This window comes from Crocodylus siamensis, unplaced genomic scaffold (assembly GCF_052110815.1).
Source record: "Crocodylus siamensis isolate JL-2025a unplaced genomic scaffold, ASM5211081v1 HiC_scaffold_16, whole genome shotgun sequence".
Taxonomy (NCBI): domain Eukaryota; kingdom Metazoa; phylum Chordata; order Crocodylia; family Crocodylidae; genus Crocodylus; species Crocodylus siamensis.
The window spans coordinates 2,510,351-2,528,104 of NW_028324426.1; positions in this window are offsets into that span (position 1 = coordinate 2,510,351).

A 17,754-nucleotide genomic window follows, 5' to 3' on the forward strand; every position below is an offset into this window, starting at 1 on the left:
GGGCTTTCACCTGGTGGCTGCAAGGCCACATTCTCTTGCCTGGGGTTGACCTGGTGGCTGCAAGGCCCCTTTCGCTTGCATTGGGTTCACCTGGTCTATGGAAGGCCCCGGAGGCTTGCTCCAGGTTGACCTGGTGACTGCACGGCCAATTCATTTAAAAGGGATTGACCAGGTGGCTGGAAGGCCCCATTTGATTACTTGGGGTTGACCTGGTGGCTGCAAGACACCATTCACTTAAATGGGGTTGACCTGGAGGCTTCAAGGCCCCATTCGCTTCCCTGGGGTTGACCTGGTGGCTGGAAGGCGCCATTCGCTTGGATATGGTAGACCTGGTGTCTGTAGAGCCCCGTAGGCTTGCGTGAGCTACACCTGGTGGCAGCAAGGCCCCATTCGCTTACCTGGGGTTAAACTGGTGGCTGCAAGGCCCCAGTCGCTTGCAGTGGTTTGACCTGATGGCTGCAAGGCACCATTCACTTACTGGGGGTTCACCTGGTGGTTTCAGGACCCCATAGGCTTGCAGGGGGTTGACGTGGTGGCTGCAAGGCCCCATTCGCTTGCATTGGGTTGACCTGATGGCTGCAAGGCCCCATTCGCTTGCATTGGGTTGACTTGGTGGTTCCAACGCCCCATTCACTTACGTGGGGTTCACCTGGTGGCTTAAGCGCCCCTTGGCTTGCAGGGGGTTGACCTAGTGGCTGAAAGTCCCCATTCGCATACCTGGGGTTGACCTGGAGGCTGCCAGGACCCATTCGCTTGCCGGGGGTCAACCTGGTGGCTGCAAGGCCCCATTTGATTGGATTGGGTTGACCTGGTGTCTGGAATGCCCCGTAGGCTTGCCTGAGTTACACGTGGTGCCTGCAAGGCCCCATTCGCTTAGATGGGGTTGACGTGGTGGCTGCAAGGCCCCATTCACTTGGCTGGGGTTTACCTGGTGGTTGCAAGACCCCATTCACTTACCTGGGGTTCACCCGCTCGCTTCAGGACCCCATAGGCTCACAGGCGGTTGACCTGGTGGCTGAAAGGCCCCATTCGCTTGCTTTGGGTTCACCTGGTGTCTGCAAGGCCCCATTCGCTTGCATTGGGTTGTCCTGGTGGCTGCAAGGCCCCAGTTACTTACCTGGGATTGACCTGGTGGCTGCAAGGCCCCATTTGCTTGCCTGGGGTTAACCTGGTGGCTGCAAGGCCCCATTCACTTTGATTGGGTTGACCTGGTGTCTGCAAGGCCCCATTAGCTTGCAGGGGGTTGACCTGCTGTCTGCAAGGCCCCATTCGCTTGCATTGGGTTGATCTGGTGTCTGCAAGGCCCCATTAGCTTGCAGGGGGTGGACCTGGTGGCTGCAAGGCCACATTCGCTTCCCTGTTGTTGACCTTGTGGCTGCAAGACCCCATTAGCTTGCCTGGGATTGACCTGGTGGTTGCAAGGCCCAATTCACTCTACCTGGTTCACCTGATGGCAGTAGGGCCCCATAGGCTTGCAGGGGGCTTACCTGGGGGCTGCAAGGACCCATTCACTAGCATTGGGTTGAGCTGGAATCTGGAAGACCCTATTCTCTTATCTGGGGTTGACCTGGTGTTTGCAAGCCGCATTCACTTACCTGGGGTTCACCTGGTCGCTGCAGCACCCCATAGGCTCACAGGGGGTAGACCTGGTGGCTGAAAGGCCCCATTCGCTTGCATTGCGTTGACCTGGTGGCTGCAAAGCCCAATTAAATTAAATGGGGTTCACCTGGTGGCTGGAAGGCCCCATAGGCTTGCCTGGGGTTTACCTGGAGGCTACAAGGCTCCATTCACTTGCCTGGGGTTGACCTGGTGGCTGCAGTGCCCCATAGACTTGCAGGGCTTTCACCTGGTGGCTGCAAGGCGACATTCTCTTGCCTGGGTTTGACCTGGTGGCTGCAAGGCCCCATTCGTTTAAAAGGGATTGACCAGGTGGCTGGAAGGCCCCATTTGATTACTTGGGGTTGACCTGGTGGCTGCAAGGCCCCATTGGATTACTTGGGGTTGACCCGGTGGCTGCAATGCCCCATTCGCTTAAATGGGGTTGACCTGGTTGCTGCAAGGCCCCATTCGATTACTTGGGGCTGACCTGGTGGCTGCAAGGCCCCTTTCACTTACCTGGGGTTGATCTGGTGGCTGCAAGGCCCCATTCACCTCCCTGGGGTAGACCTGGTTGCTGCAAGGCCACATTCCCTTGTGTGGGGTCTTCCTGGGGGCTGTAAGGCCCGATCCGCTTGCATTGGGTTGACCTGGTGACTGCAAGGCCCCTTTGACTCACCTGGGGTTGACCCGGTGGCTGCAAGGACCCATTTACCTGCATAGGGTTGACCTGGTAGGTGCAAGGCCCCATTCAATTGCCTTGGGTTCACCTGTTGCCTGCAAGGCCTCATTCGCTTGCATTGGGATGACGTGGTGTATGTAAGGCCCCATCCGCTTACCTGCGGTTGACCTGGTGGCTACAAGGCCCCATTCACTTACCTGGGGTTAACCTGGTGGCTGCAAGGACCCTTTCGGTTGCATTGGGTTGACCTGGTGTCTACAAGGCCCCGTAGGCTTGCCTGAGTTACACCTGTTGGCTGCAAAGCCCCATTCAGTTACCTGGGGTTGAACTGGTGGCTGCAAGGCCCCTTTCGCTTGCCTCGGGTTGACCTCGTGCCTGCCAGGCCCCTTTCGCTTCCCTGGGGTTGACCTGGGCTCCAAAGTCCCCTTAGGCATGCCTGGGGTTGACCTGGTGGCTGCAGGGCCCCATAGGCTTGCAGGGGTTGGACGTGGTGGCGTCAAGGCCACATTCACTCGCCTGGGGTTGACCTGGTTGCTGCAATGCCCCATTCGCTTGCATTGGGTTGACCTGGAGTCTGTAAGGCCCGTAGGCTTGCTTGGGGTTGACCTGGTACCTGCAAGGCCCCATTGGCTTCCCTGGTGTTGACCTGGTGGCTGCAAGGCCCCATTCGATTACTTGGGGTTGACCTGGTGGCTGCAAGGCCCCATTCGCTTCCCCGGCATTCAGCTTGTGGTGCAGGACTCCATTGGATCGCAGGGGGTTGACTGGGTGGCTGCAAGGCCCTTTCGCTTGAATTGCATTGACCTGGTGGCTGCAATCCCCTGTAGCCTCGCCTGAGTTCCAGCTGGTGGCTGCAAGGCCCCATTCACTTGCCTGGGGTTCACCTTGTGGCTGCAGGACCCCATAGGCTCGCATGGGGTTGACCTGGAGGCTGCAAGGCCCCATTCGCTTCCCTGGGCTTGACCTGGTGGCAACAAGGCCCCATTCACTTAAATGGGGTTGACCTGGGGGCTTCAAGGCCCCATTTGATTACTTGGGGTTGACCCGGTGGCTGCAATGCCCGATTCGCTTAAATGGGGTGACCTGGTTGCTGCAAGGCCCCATTCGATTACTTGGGGTTGACCTGGTGGCTGCAAGGCCCCTTTCACTTACCTGAGGTTGACCTGGTGGCTGCAGGGCCCCATAGGTTTGCAGGGGGTTGACCTGGTGGCTGCAAGGCCCTATTCGCTTACCTGGGGTTGACCTGGTTTTACTTCCATAGGGTTGACCTGGTAAGTGCAAGGCCCCATTCAATTGCCTTGGGTTCACCTGTTGCCTGCAAGGCCTCATTCGCTTGCAGGGGTTTGACCTGGTGGCTGCTGGGCCCCATTCGCTTGCATTGGGATGACGTGGTGTCTGCAAGGCCCCATCCGCTTACCTGCGGTTGACCTGGTGGCTGCAAGGCCCCATTCACTTACCTGGGGTTAACCTGGTGGCTGCAAGGACCCTTTCAGTTGCATTGGGTTGACCTGGTGTCTACAAGGCCCCGTAGGCTTGCCTGAGTTACACCCCTTAGCTGCCTGGGGGCTTCAAGGCGCCATTTGATTACTTGGGGTTGACCCGGTGGCTGCAATGCCCGATTCGCTTAAATGGGGTGACCTGGTTGCTGCAAGGCCCCATTCGATTACTTGGGGTTGACCTGGTGGCTGCAAGGCCCCTTTCACTTACCTGAGGTTGACCTGGTGGCTGCAGGGCCCCATAGGTTTGCAGGGGGTTGACCTGGTGGCTGCAAGGCCCTATTCGCTTACCTGGGGTTGACCTGGTGGGTGCAAGGCCCCATTCACCTCCCTGGATTAGACCTGGTGACTGCAAGGCCACATTCCCTTGTGTGGGGCTGTCCTGGTGGCTATAAGGCCCCATCCGCTTACATTGGGTTGATCTGGTGACAGCAAGGCCCCATTGACTCACCTGGGGTTGACCCAGTGGCTGCAAGGCCCCATTTACTTCCATAGGGTTGACCTGGTAAGTGAAAGGCCCCATTCAATTGCCTTGAGTTCACCTGTTGCCTGCAAGGCCTCATTCGCTTGCAGGGGTTTGACCTGGTGGCTGCTGGGCCCCATTCGCTTGCATTGGGATGACGTGGTGTCTGCAAGGCCCCATCCGCTTACCTGCGATTGACCTGGTGGCTGCAAGGCCCCATTCACTTACCTGGGGTTAACCTGGTGGCTGCAAGGACCCTTTCAGTTGCATTGGGTTGACCTGGTGTCTACCAGGCCCCGTAGGCTTGCCTGAGTTACACCTCTTGGCTGCAAAGCCCCATTCAGTTACCTGGGGTTGAACTGGTGGCTGCAAGGCCCCATTCACTTGCCTGGGGTTTACCTGGTGGCTGCAAGGCCCCTTTCGCTTGCCTCGGGTTGACCTCGTGCCTGCAGGCCCCTTTCGCTTCCCTCGGGTTGACCTGGTCTCCAAAGTCCCCTTAGGCATCCCTGGGGTTGACCTGGTGGCTGCAGGACCCCATAGGCTTGCAGGGGTTGGACGTGGTGGTGGCAAGGCCACATTCACTTGCCTGGCGTTGACCTGGTTGCTGCAATGCCCCATTCGCTTGCATTGGGTTGACCTGGAGTCTGTAAGGCCCCGTAGGCTTGCTTGGGTTTGACCTGGTGCCTGCAAGGCCCCTTTTGCTTGCTTGGTGTTGACCTGGTGGCTGCAAGGCCCCATTCGGTTTATTGGGGTTGACCTGGTGGCTGCAGGGCCCCATTCGATTACTTGGGGTTGACCTGGTGGCTGCAAGGCCCCATTCGCTTAAATGGGGTGGACCTGGTGCCTGCAACGCCCCATTCGCTTGCCTGGGGTTCACCTGGTGGCTGCAGGACCCCATAGGCTCGCAGGGGTTGACTTGGTCGTTGGAAGGCCCTTTCGCTTGCATTGCATTGACCTGGTGGTGCAATGCCCTGTAGCCTTGCCTGAGTTACACCTGGTGGCTGCAAGGCCCCATTCACTTGCCTGGGGTAGACCTGGTTCCTGCAAGGACCCATACGCTTACCTAGCATTGACCTGGTGGCTGCAAGGACGCATTAGCTTGCAGGGGTTAACCAGGTGCCCAAAAGGCCACATTCACTTGCCTGGGGTTGACCTGGTGGCTGCAAGGCCCCATTCGATTGGTTGGGGTTGACCTGGTGGCTGCAGGGCCCCATAGGCTTGCCGGGGTTGGACCTTGTGGTGGCAAGGCAACATTTGCTTGCCTGGGGTTGACCTGGTTGCTGGAAGGCCCTTTCACTTGCATTGGGTTGACCTGGAGTCTGCAAGGCCCCGTAGGCTATGTAGGGTTTTACCTGGTGGATGGAAGGCCCCTTTTGCTTGGCTGGGGTTTCACCTGGTAGCTGCAGGACCCCATAGGCTCACATGGGGTTGACTTGGTGGCTGCAAGGCCATTTCGCTTGCATTGCATTGACCTGGTGGATGCAATGCCCTGTATCCTTGCCTGAGTTACAACTGGTGACTGCAAGGCCCCATTCACTTGCCTATGGTGGACCTGGTGGCTCCAAGGACCCATTCGCTAACCTAGGGTTGACCAGGAGTCCGCAAGGCCCCGTAGTCTTGCTTGGGGTTCACCTGGTGGCAGCAAGCCCCCATTCGCTTGCCTGGGGTTCACCTGGGGGCGGCAAGGCCCCTTTCGCTTAAATGGGGTTGACGTGGTGGCTGCAGGGCCCCATTCAATTACTTGGGGTTGAGCCGGTGGCTGCAATATCCCATTCCCTTTAATGGGGTTGACTTGGTGGCTGCAAAGCCCCATTTGATTACTTGGGGTTGACCCGGTGGCTGCAATGCCCCATTCGCTTCCCTGGGCTTGACCTGGTGGCAGCAAGGCCCCATTCGCTTTAATGGGGTTGACCTGGTGGCTGCAAGGCCCCATTTGATTACTTGGGGTTGACCCGGTGGCTGCAATGCCCCATTCGCTTCAATGGGGTTGACCTGGTTGCTGCAAAGCCCCATTCGATTACTTGGGGTTGACCTGGTGGCTGCAAGGCCCCTTTCACTTACCTGAGGTTCACCTGGTGGCTGCAAAGCCGCATCGGCTTGCAGGGGGTTGACCTGGTGGCTGCAAGGCCCCATTTGATTACTTGGGGTTGACCCGGTGGCTGCAATGCCCCATTCGCTTAAATGGGGTTGACCTGGTTGCTGCAAAGCCCCATTCGATTACTTGGGGTTGACCTGGTGGCTGCAAGGCCCCTTTCACTTACCTGAGGTTCACCTGGTGGCTGCAAAGCCGCATCGGCTTGCAGGGGGTTGACCTGGTGGCTGCAAGGCCCCATTCGCTTACCTGGGGTTGACCTGGTGGCTGCAAGGCCCCATTCACCTCCCTGGGGTAGACCTGGTTGCTGCAAGGCCACATTCCCTTGTGTGGGGTTGTCCTGGTGGCTGTAAGGCCCCATCCGCTTGCATTGGGTTGACCTGGTGACTGCAAGGCCCCATTGACTCACCTGGGGTTGACCCGGTGGCTGCAAGGCCCCATTTACCTGCATAGGGTTGACCTGGTAGGTGCAAAGCCGCATTCAATTGCCTTGGGTTCACTTGTTGCCTGCAAGGCCTCTTTCGCTTGCAGGGGTTTGACCTGGTGGCTGCTGGGCCCCATTCGCTTGCATTGGGATGACGTGGTGTATGTAAGGCCCCATCCGCTTACCTGCGTTTGACCTGGTGGCTACAAGGCCCCATTCACTTACCTGGGGTTAACCTGGTGGCTGCAAGGACCGTTTCGGTTGCATTGGGTTGACCTGGTGTCTACAAGGCCCCGTAGGCTTGCCTGAGTTACACCTGTTGGCTGCAAAGCCCCATTCAGTTACCTGGGGTTGAACTGGTGGCTGCAAGGCCCCTTTCACTTGCCTCGGGTTGACCTCGTGCCTGCAGGCCCCTTTCGCTTCCCTCGGGTTGACCTGGGCTCCAAAGTCCCCTTAGGCATGCCTGGGGTTGACCTGGTGGCTGCAGGACCCCATAGGCTTGCAGGGGTTGGACGTGGTGGTGGCAAGGCCACATTCACTTGCCTGGGGTTGACCTGGTTGCTGCAATGCCCCATTCGTTTGCATTGGGTTGACCTGGAGTCTGTAAGGCCCCGTAGGCTTGCTTGGGTTTGACCTGGTGCCTACAAGGCCCCTTTTGCTTGCCCGGTGTTGACCTGGTGGCTGCAAGGCCCCATTCAGTTTATTGGGGTTGACCTGGTGGCTGCAAGGCCGCATTCGATTACTTGGGGATGACCTGGTGGCTGCAAGGCCCCATTCGCTTAAATGGGGTGGACCTGGTTCCTGCAAGGACCCATACGCTTACCTAGCATTGACCTGGTGGCTGCAAGGACGCATTAGCTTGCAGGGGTTAACCAGGTGCCCAAAAGGCCACATTCACTTGCCTGGGGTTGACCTGGTGGCTGCAATGCCCCATTCGCTTGTAGGGGATCGACCTCGTGCCTGGAAGGCCCCATTCAATTGGTTGGGGTTGACCTGGTGGCTGCAGGGCCCCATAGGCTTGCAGGGGTTGGACGTGGTGGCATCAAGGCCACATTCACTTACCTGGGGTTTACCTGGTTGCTGCAATGCTCCATTCGCTTTCATTGGGTTGACCTGGAGTCTGCAAGGCCCCGTAGGCTTGCTAGGGGTTTACCTGGTGGCTGCAAAGCCCCATTTGCTTGCCTGGGGTTGACCTGGTGGCTGCAAGGCCCCATTTGCTTGGCTGGGGTTTCACCTGGTAGCTGCAGGACCCCATAAGCTCGCATGGGGTTGACTTGGTGGCTGCAAGGCCATTTCGCTTGCATTGCATTGACCTGGTGGCTGCAATGCCCTGTATCCCTGCCTGAGTTACAATTGGTGACTCCAAGGCCCCATTCACTTGCCTATGGTGGACCTGGTGCCTGCAAGGACCCATTCGCTTACCTAGGGTTGACCAGGAGTCTGCAAGGCCCCGTAGTCTTGCTTGGGGTTGACCTGGTGGCAGCAAGCCCCCATTCGCTTAGCTGTGGTTGACCTGGTGGCGGCAAGGCCTCATTCGCTTAAATGGGGTTGTCCTGGTGTCCGCAAGGCCCCATTAGCTTCCCTGGGGTTGAACCGGTGGCTGCAAGGCCCCATTGCCTTGCCTGGGCTTGCCCTGGTGGCTGCAAGGCCCCATTCACTTGCATTGGGAGGACCTGGTGTCTGCAAGGTCCGATTTTCTTGACTGGGGATCAGGTGGTGGCTTCAAGGCCCCATTAGTTTGCATTGGGTTGACCTGGTGTCTGCAAGGCCCCGTAGGCTTGCCTGGGATTCACCTGGTATCTGCAAGGCCCCATTCGCTTGCATTGGGTTCACCTGGTGTTTGCAAGGCCCCATTCGGTTACCTGGGGTTGACCTGGTGGCTGCAAGGCCCCATTCACTTGCCTGGGCTTCACCTGGTGGCTACCAGGCCCCATTCGCTTGCCTGGGATTGACCTGGTGGCTGCAGGGCCCCATAGGCTTGCAGGGCGTTGACCTGGGGGCTGCAAGGCCCGACTTGCTTACCTGGGGTTGACCTGGTGGCTGCAAGGCCCCATTCACCTCCCTGGGGTAGACCTGGTGGCTGCAAGGCCCCATTCACTTGCGTTGGGTTGTCCTGGTGGCTGTAAGGCCCCATCCGCTTGCATTGGGTTGACCTGGTGGCCGCAAGGCCCCATTTACTTGCATAGCGTTGACCTGGTATCTGCAAGGCCCCATTGAATTGCCTTGGGTTCACGTGTTGGTTGCAAGGCCCCATTCGCTTGCAGGGGTTTGACCTGGTGGCTGCTGGGCCCCATTCGCTTGCATTGGGATGACGTGGTGTCTGCAAGGCCCCATCCACTTACCTTCGGTTGACCTGGTGGCTGCAAGGCCCCATTCGCTTGCCTGGGGTTCACCTGGTGGCTGCAAGGTCCCATTCGCTTGCCTGGGCTTAACCTGGTGGCTGCAAGGCCCCTTTCGGTTGCATTGGCGTGACCTGGTGTCCGCAAGGCCCCATTCGCTTCCCTGGGGTTGAACTGGTGGCTGGAAAGCCCCATTCACTTACCTGCGGTTGACCTGGTAGCTGCAAGGCCCCACTTGCTTGCCTGGAGTTCGCCGGGTGGCTGCAAGGCCTGATTTGCTTACCTGGGTTTGAGCTGGTGGCTGCCAGGCCCCATTCGCTTGCCTGGGGTTGACCTGGGCACCAAAAGTTCCCCTCGGAAGGCCTGGCATTGACATGGTCATTGCAGGGCCCCATAGGCTTGCAGGGGGTTCACCTGGTGGCTGCAAGGCCCCATTCGGTTACCTGGGGTTGACCTGGTGGCTGCAAGGCCCCATTCACTTGCCTGGGCTTCACCTGGTGGCTACCAGGCCCCATTCGCTTGCCTGGGATTGACCTGGTGGCTGCAGGGCCCCATAGGCTTGCAGGGCGTTGACCTGGGGGCTGCAAGGCCCGACTTGCTTACCTGGGGTTGACCTGGTGGCTGCAAGGCCCCATTCACCTTCCTGGGGTAGACCTGGTGGCTGCAAGGCCCCATTCACTTGCGTTGGGTTGTCCTGGTGGCTGTAAGGCCTCATCCGCTTGCATTGGGTTGACCTGGTGGCCGCAAGGCCCCATTTACTTGCATAGCGTTGACCTGGTATCTGCAAGGCCCCATTGAATTGCCTTGGGTTCACGTGTTGGTTGCAAGGCCCCATTCGCTTGCAGGGGTTTGACCTGGTGGCTGCTGGGCCCCATTCGCTTGCATTGGGATGACGTGGTGTCTGCAAGGCCCCATCCACTTACCTTCGGTTGACCTGGTGGCTGCAAGGCCCCATTCGCTTGCCTGGGGTTCACCTGGTGGCTGCAAGGTCCCATTAGCTTGCCTGGGCTTAACCTGGTGGCTGCAAGGCCCCTTTCGGTTGCATTGGCGTGACCTGGTGTCCGCAAGGCCCCATTCGCTTCCCTGGGGTTGAACTGGTGGCTGGAAAGCCCCATTCACTTACCTGCGGTTGACCTGGTAGCTGCAAGGCCCCACTTGCTTGCCTGGAGTTCACCGGGTGGCTGCAAGGCCTGATTTGCTTTCCTGGGTTTGAGCTGGTGGCTGCCAGGCCCCATTCGCTTGCCTGGGGTTGACCTGGGCACCAAAAGTTCCCCTCGGAATGCCTGGCATTGACATGGTCATTGCAGGGCCCCATAGGCTTGCAGGGGGTTCACCTGGTGGCTGCAAGGCCCCATTCGGTTACCTGGGGTTGACCTGGTGTCTGCAAGGCCCCATTCACTTACCTGGGGTTGACCTGGTGGGTGCAAGGCCCCATTCACTTGCCTGGGCTTCACCTGGTGGCTACCAGGCCCCATTCGCTTGCCTGGGGTTGACCTGGTGGTTGCAAGGCCCAATTTGCTTGCCTGGGGTTCACCGGGTGGCTGCAAGGCCTGATTTGCCTACCTGGGTTTGAGCTGGTGGCTGCCAGGCCCCATTCGCTTGCCTGGGGTTGACCTGGGCACCAAAAGTTCCCCTCGGCATGCCTGGCATTGTCATGGTCATTGTAGGGCCCCATAGGCTTGAAGGGGGTTCACCTGGTGGCTGCAAGGCCCCATTCGGTTTCCTGGGGTTGACCTGGGGTCTGCAAGGCCCCATTCGGTTACCTGGGGTTGACCTGGTGGGTGCAAGGCCCCATTCGCTTGCCTGGGCTTCACCTGCTGGCTACCAGGACCCATTCGCCTGCCTGGGGTTGACCTGGTGTTTGCAGGGACCCTTGGCTTGCAGGAGTGTGACCTGGTTCCCGCAAGGCCCCATCACTTGCATTGTGTTTACCTGGTGGCTGCAAGGCCTAATTCACTTGCATTGTGTTGACCTGGTGGCTGCAAGGCCCCATTCCTTTACCTCGGGTTGACCTGGTGGCTGCAAGGCCCATTTCACTTACCTGGGGTTGAACTGGTGGCTGCAAGGCCCCATTCACTTGCTCGGGGTTTACCTGGTGGCTGCAAGGCCCCTTTCGCTTCCCTGGGGTTGACCTGGGCTCCGAAAGTCTCCTTAGGCATGCCTGGGGTTGACCTGGTGGCTGCAGAGCCCCGTAGGCTTGCTTGGGGTTGACCTGGTGGCTGCAAGGCCCCATTTGCTTGCCTGCGGTTGAGGTGGTGCCTGCAAGGCCCCATTCGATTACTTGGTGTTGACCTCGTGGCTGCAAGGCCCCATTCGCTTGCCTGGGGTTCACCTGGTGGCTGTAGGACCCCATAGGCTCGCAGGGGGTTGACTTGGATGCTGCAAGGCCCTTTCGCTTGCATTGCATTGACCTGGTGGCTGCAATGCCCTGTAGCCTTGCATGAGTTACACCTGGTGGCTGCAAGGCCCCATTCACTTGCCTGGGGTGGACCTGGGGGTTGCAAGGACCCATTCCCTTACCTAGCATTGACCTGGTGGCTGCCATGACGCATTAGCTTCCAGGGGCTGACCAGGGGCCCGCAAGGCCACATTCACTTGCCTGGGGTTGACCTGGTGGCTGCAAGGCCCCATTCGCTCGTAGGGGATTGACCTGGTGGATGCTAAGCCCCATTTGATTGGTTGGGGTTGACCTGGTGGCTGCAAGGCCCCATTCACGTAAATGGGGTTGTCCTGGTGGCTGCAAGGCCCCATTCGCTGGCATTGCGTTCACCTGGTGTCTGGAATGCCCCATTCGCTTACCTGGGGGTGACCTAGTGTCTGCAAGGCCCCTTTCACTTCCCTGGGGTTGACTTGGGCTCCAAAAGTCCCCTTAGGCATGCGGGGGGTTGACCTGGTGGCTGCAGGGCCCCATAGGCTTGCAGGGGTTCGACCTTGTGGTGGCAAGGCCACATTCGCTTGCCTGGGGTTGACCTGGTTGCTGCAAGGCCCCATTCGCTTGCATTGGGTTGACCTGGAGTCTGCAAGGCCCCGTAAGCTTGCTTGGCATTGACCTGGTGGCTGCAAGGCCCCATTCGCTTGCCTGGGGTTCACCTTGTGGCTGTAGGACGCCATAGGCTTGCAGGGGGTTGATTTGGTGGCTGCAAGGCCCCATTCGCTTGTGGGGGATTGACCTGGCGGCTGAAAGGCCCCATTCGATTGGTTGGGGTTGAACTGGTGGCTGCAAGGCCCCATTTGCTTGCGTGGGGTTGACCTGGTGGCTCCTAGGCCCCGTTCTCTTTAATGGGGTTGACCTGGTGGCTGCACGGCCCCATTCGCTTAAATGGGGTTGTCCTGGTGTCTACAAGGCCCCAATCGTTTACCTGGGGTTGTCCTGGGGTCCGCAAGGCCCCATTCGCTTCCCTGGGGTTGAACTGGTGGCTGCAAAGACCATTGACTTACCTGGGGTTGAGCTGCTAGCTGCAAGGCCCCATTTGCTTGACTGGGGTTCACCGGGTGGCTGCAAGACCTGATTTGCTTACTTCGGTTTCAGCTGGTGGCTGCAAGGCCCCATTCGCTTGCCTGGGCTTGACTTGGGCACCAAAAGTTCCCCAGGCATTCCTGGCATTGACATGGTCGTTGCAGGGCCCCATAGGCTTGCAGGGGGTTCACCTGGTGGCAGCAAGGCCCCATTAACCTCCCTGGGGTAGACCTGGTGGCTGCAAGGCCCCATTCACTTGGGTTAGGTTCTCCTGGTGGCTGTAAGACCCCATTCGCTTGCATTGGGTTGACCTGGTGTCTGGAAGGCACCGTAGGCTTGCCTGAGTTACACCTGGTGGCTGCAAGGCCCTTTCAGTTGCCTGGGGTTGACCTGGTGGCTGGAAGGCCCCATTCGCCTGCCTGGGCTTGCCCTGGTGTCTGCAAGGCCACATTCGCTTGCATTGGGAGGACCTGGTGTCTGGAAGGTCCGATTCTCTTGACTGGGGTAGAACTGGTGGGTGCAAGGCCCCATTCGTTTCCATTGGGTTGACCTGGTGTCTGCAAGGTCCCGTAGGCTAGCCTGGGCTTCACCTGGTGGCTGCAAGGCCGCATTTGCTTGCATTGGGTTGACATGGTGTCTGCAAGGCCCCATTCGGTTACCTGGGGTTGACCTGGTGGGTGCAAGACCCCATTCACTTGCCTGGGCTTCACCTGGTGGCTACCAGGCCCCATTCGCTTGCCTGGGGTTGACCTGGTGGCTGCAGGGCCCCATAGGCTTGCAGGGGTTTGACCTGGTTGCTGCAAGGCCCCTTCACTTGCATTGTGTTGACCTGGTGGCTGCAAGGCCCCATTCACTTGCCTGGGGGTTACTTGGTGGCTGCAAGGCCCCTTTCGCTTGCCTGGAGTTGACCTCGTGCCTGCAAGGCCCCTTTCGCTTCCCTGGGGTTGACCTGGGCTCCAAAAGTCCCCTTAGGCATGCCTCGGGTTGACCTGGTGGCTGCAAGGCCCCAGTCGCTTGCAGGGGATTGACCTGGTGGCTGCAAGGCCACCTTCGCTTCCCTGGGGTTGAACTGGTGGTTGCAAGGCCGCATTCACTTGCCTTAGGTTGACCTGGTGGCTGCAAGCTCCCATTCGCTTGCTTGGGGTTGACCTGGGCTTCAAAAGCCCCCTAGGCATGCCCGGGGTTCACCTGGGGCCGGGACTTCCTGCTGTCCTGATCTTCGCTCCCAAACAAGCACCGGGAGTGCGGACGCAGGCCCCGCACACCCACCAGGGACTTAATCCTCCATCAAGTGCCCCGCCACCCGGGCTTAATCCTCCAAGAAGTGCCTCCCACACACGGGCCAGCCCCCATTCTCTTGCCTGGGGTTGACCTGCTGGCTGCAAGGCCGCATTCACTTGCATTCGGTTTACCTGGTGGCTGCAACACTCCATTCGCTTGCATTGGGCTGACTAGGTGTCTGCAAAGCCCCATTCGCTTACCAGGGGTTGACCTGGTGTCCGCAAGGCCCCATTCGCTTCCCTGGGGTTGAACTGGTGGCTGCAAAGCCCCATTTACTTACCTGGGGTTGACCTGGTGGCTGAAAGGCCCCGTAGGCTTGCCTGGGGTTCACCAGGTGGCTGGAAGGCCCCATTCGATTGGTTGGGGTTGACCTGGTGGCTGCAAGGCCCCATTTGCTTGCCTGGGGTTGACCTGGTGGCTGCAAGGCCCCATTCGCTTGCCTGGGGTTGACCTGGGCTCCAAAAGTCCTCCTAGGGATGTGTGGGGTTCACGTGGTGCCCGGACTTGCTGCCGCCCAGGGCTTCACTCCCAAACAAACACCGGGAGTGTCGATGCAGGACCGGCAAACCGGCCAGGGGCTTAAGCCTTCATCAAGTTCCCCCCCGACCTGAGCTTAACCCACCAAGGAGTGCCCCCGCCACGTGGGCCAGGCCCCATTCGCTTGCCTAGGGTTGACCTGGTGCCTGCAAGGCCCCATTCACTCCCCCCTGGGTTGACCTGGTGGCTGCAATGCCCCTTCAGTTGCATTGTGTTGACCTGGTGGCTGCAATGCTCCATTCACTTTCCTGGGGTGGACCTGCTGGCTGCCAGGCCCCATTCGCTTGCCTGGGGTTGACCTGAGCTCCAAAAGTGGCCCTAGGCATGCCTGAAGTTCACCTGGTTCCCCTACTTGCTGCTGCAATGCGCTCCAAAAGTTCCCGTAGGCATGCCCGGTTTTGCGGAAACCCCGGACACTGGATCCCGGGAGGCGGTTTCAGAGCACGGTCTTGTGGAAAAACCGGAGACTGGATCCCGGGAGGCGGATCCGTAGCCCGGTATTGCCGAAAACCCTGGATTGGACCCCAGAAGGCAGATCCGGAGCCCGGTCTTGCGAAAAACCCAGAGAGGGAATCCCGGAAGTTGGATCCGGAACCCGTTCTGCCCGAAAACGTGAAGAAAGGATCCCGGGAAGTAGGTCAGGAGCCCGCTCTGCCAGAAAACCTGGACAGGGCATCTGGATCCCGGTTTTCCGGAAAACGCGGAAACTGGATCCCGGGAAGCACATCTGGAGCCTGGTCTTCCATAAAACCCGGAAACTGGATCCCGGGAAGAAGATCCGGCGACTGGTCTTCTGGAAAACCCGGAAACTGGATACCGGGAAGCGGATCCGGAGCCGGGTCTTCCGAACTTTTGCATAACGATTCATTTCCAGCATCCGATTCCCGGTCTTCCGTAAAACCCAGAAACTGGATCCCGGGAAGCGGATCCGGAGCCTGGTCTTCCGGAAAACCCGGAAACTGGATCCCGGGAAGCGGATCCGGAGCTGAGTCTTCCGAAACTTTTGCATAATGAAGGCATTTCCGGTTCCGTATCCCCGTGTTCCAGAAAACCCGGAAACTGGATCCCGGGAAGCATATCCGGAGCCTGGTCTTCTGGAAAACCCGGAAACTGGATCCTGGGAAGAGGATCCGCAGCCGAGTCTTCGGAAACTTTTGCATAACACAGGTATTTCCGGCATCCGGATCCCGGTCTTCCGGAAAACCCGGAAACTGGATCCCGGGAAGCGGATCCGGAGCCTGGTCTTCTGTAAAACCCGGAAACTGGATCCAGGGAAGCGGATCCGGAGCCGAGTCTTCCGAAACTTTTGCATAACGAAGGTGTTTCCGGCATCCAGATCCCGGTCTTCCGGAAAACCCGGAAACTGGATCCCGGGAAGCGGATCCGCAGCCTGGTCTTCTGGAAAACCCGGAAACTGGATCCTGGGAAGCGGATCCGGAGCCGGGTCTTCCGAAACTTTTGCATAACAGAGGCATTTCCGGCATCCGGATCCCGGTCTTCGGGAAAACCCGGAAACTGGATCCCGGGAAGCGGATCTGGATCATGGTCTTCTGGAAAACCCGGAAACTGGATACCGGGAAGCGGATCCGGAGCCGAGTCTTCCAAAACTTTTCCATAAAAAAGGCGTTTCTGGCATCCTGATCCCGGTCTTCCGGAAAACTCGGAAACTGGATCCCAGGAAGCGGATCCGGAGCCTTGTCTTCTGGAAAACCCGGAAACTGGGTCCCGTGAAGAGGATCCGGAGCCGAGTCTTCTGGAAAACCCGGAAACTGGATACCAGGAAGCGGATCTGGAGCCGAGCCTTCCGAAAGTTTTGCGTAACGAAGGCATTTCCGGTTACGGATCCCGGTCTTCCGGAAAACCCGGAAACTGGATCCCGGAAAGCCGGATCCGGAGCCTGGTATTCTGGAAAACCCGGAAATTGGATCGCGGGAAGTGGATCCGGAGCCGAGTCTTCCAAAACTTTTCCATAATGAAGGCATTTCTGGCATCCGGATCCCGCTCTGCCAGAAAACCCGGAAACTGGATCCCGGGAAGTGGATCCGGAGCCGAGTCTCCCAAAACTTTTGCATAAGGAAGGCATTTCCGGAATCCGGATCCAGGTCTTCCAGAAAACCCGGAAACTGGATCCCGGGAATTGGATCCGGAGCCCAGTCTTCCGAAAAATTTTGCATAATGAGGCATTTCCGGCATCCGGATTCTGGTCTTGCGGAAAACCCGGAAACTGGATCCCGGGAAGCGGATCTGGAGCCTGGTCTTCTGGAAAACCAGGAAAATGGATCCCGGGAAGCAGATCCGGAGCCGAGTCTTCCTAAACTTTTCCATAATGAAGTTATTTCCGGCATCCGTATCCCGGTCTTCCGGAAAACCCGGAAACTGGATCCCGGGAAGTGGATCCGGAGCCTGGTCTTCTGGAAACCCGGAAACTGGATCCCGGGAAGCGGATCTGCAGCCGAGGCTTCCGAAACTTTTGCATAACGAAGGCATTTCGGCATCCGGATCCCGGTCTTCCGGAAAACCCAGAAACTGGATCCCGGGAAGCGGATCTGGATCCCGGTCTTCTGGAAAACCCGTAAACTGGATCTCGGGAAGCGGATCCGGAGCCTTGTCTTCTGGAAAACGGATCCCGGGAAGGAGATCCGGAGCCGAGTCTTCTGAAACTTTTGCATAATGGAGTTATTTCCGGCATCCGGATCCCAGTCTTCCAGAAAACCCAGAAACTGGATCCTGGGAAGTGGATCCGGAGCCTGCTCTTCTGGAAAACCCGGAAAATGGATCCCGGGAAGCGGATCCGAAGACGAGTCTTCCAAAACTTTTGCATAATGAAGGCGTTTCCAGCATCCGGATCCCGGTCTTGCGGAAAACCCAGAAACTGGATCCAGGGAAGCGGATCCGGAGCCGACTCTTGCGAAACTTTTGCATAAGGAAGGCATTTCCGGTACCCGGATCCCGGTGTTCCGGAAAACCCAGAAACTGGATCCCGGGAAGCAGATTCGAAGCCTGGTCTTCTGGAAAACCCGGAAACTGGATCCTGGGAAGCTGATCCGGAGCCGAGTCTTCTGGAAAACCCGGAAACTGGATCCCGGGAAGCGGATCCGGAGCCTGGTCTTCTGGAAAACCCGGAAACTGGATCGCGGGAAGCGGATCCGGAGCCGAGTCTTCTGAAACTTTTGCATAAAAAGGCATTTCCGGCATCCGGATCCCGGTCTTCCGGAAAACCTGGAAACTGGATATCGGGAAGAGTATCCAGACCCTGGTCTTCTGGAAAACCCGGAAACTGGATCGCAAGAAGCGGATACGGAGCCGAGTCTTCCGAAACTTTTCCATAACAAAGGCATTTCCGGCATACGGAACCCGGTCTTCCAGAAAACCCGGAAACTGGATCCC